Source organism: Penaeus monodon, chromosome 30 (assembly GCF_015228065.2).
Source record: "Penaeus monodon isolate SGIC_2016 chromosome 30, NSTDA_Pmon_1, whole genome shotgun sequence".
NCBI classification, from domain to species: domain Eukaryota; kingdom Metazoa; phylum Arthropoda; class Malacostraca; order Decapoda; family Penaeidae; genus Penaeus; species Penaeus monodon.
In genome coordinates this window covers 20907876-20908916 of record NC_051415.1, presented here as the reverse complement: position 1 = coordinate 20908916, position 1041 = coordinate 20907876, and the positions used below count along the sequence as shown (strand labels likewise).

General features: G+C 33.3%; 1 protein-coding gene across 1 annotated transcript in view; it reads left to right on the top strand.

Moving 5' to 3' along the window:
• The window catches only part of LOC119592624 (hemicentin-1-like), a 32815-nt gene that overhangs the window by 25974 nt on the left and 5800 nt on the right, over positions 1–1041 (top strand). The window lies entirely within an intron of this gene.

Sequence of the window (1041 nt, the reverse complement as noted above, 5' to 3'; positions counted from 1 at the left end):
ATATGGTTATTAAAGCATGGATGTGATACCTAAGTAAATTGAATCTTTGAAGTGTGTATGTGAGACAAAATTACATAAATGAAAAGGGTATTTAAAGTGTTAATGTGATACATAAGTTCATAAATATATAGGTGTTTGAAGTGTGTATGTGAGACAAAAATGGTCACTGAAGTATGAATATGATATATAATTACTTACACAAATAGGGTGCTTGATGCACAAGTCTGATACACAAGTACATAAATAACTTGCAGATTTTCAGTCTGGATGTGGTACATAAGAACTTGAATAGATAGCTGTTTGAAGTATGTTTGTGAGACAAAAATATACAAACAATATGGTTATTGAAGTATGAACGTAATACTTAAAAACATAAATGAATAGTTGCCTGAAGTGTGAGTGTGATAAATAAGAACATAAACAGATAGCGTGCTTGAAGACCAAATGTGAAACATATGCAAATAAGTAGATAAGGTTACTGAAGTGTGAATGTGAAACACGTACTTGACAGGTAAGATTCTTGAAGTGTCAGCATGATATTTAAGTAAATGAATGAATGTATGTGCTGTACACTCACTTGTACATTGACACCTTGTGATATCAAGTTCTCTTACCTGATTTATGTAATTTATTTATGATTTTGATATTCCAGGAGAGATTTTTAGCGATGTCTAATATTCATTAACATCATGAGTTTCGTCAACAATGCTCTTCCAAATGTTGTGGTAAACGACGTTTCCATGTGGATTCGATCTTTAATAAGTCAGATATTTCTTAGTCTTCGGGCCCATATGGCTCTTAGTTTTATCTCAGTGGAACAACCAGTGATTTTTACATGGTTGGGACATATTTCGGAGATTATAATACACGAAGAAGCAGCTTCTCAATTGGTTGTGATTGGTTCTGCACCAAAGAGTAATGCCTTGCCACGGAAGACAGGTGCAGGACAATTGGCTACTAAAGGGACCGATTAGGTAATCGATTATCAGAAAAAGGATTTACCTATGTAGTAACTGTTTCTAATCATTTAAAATGCAAGTA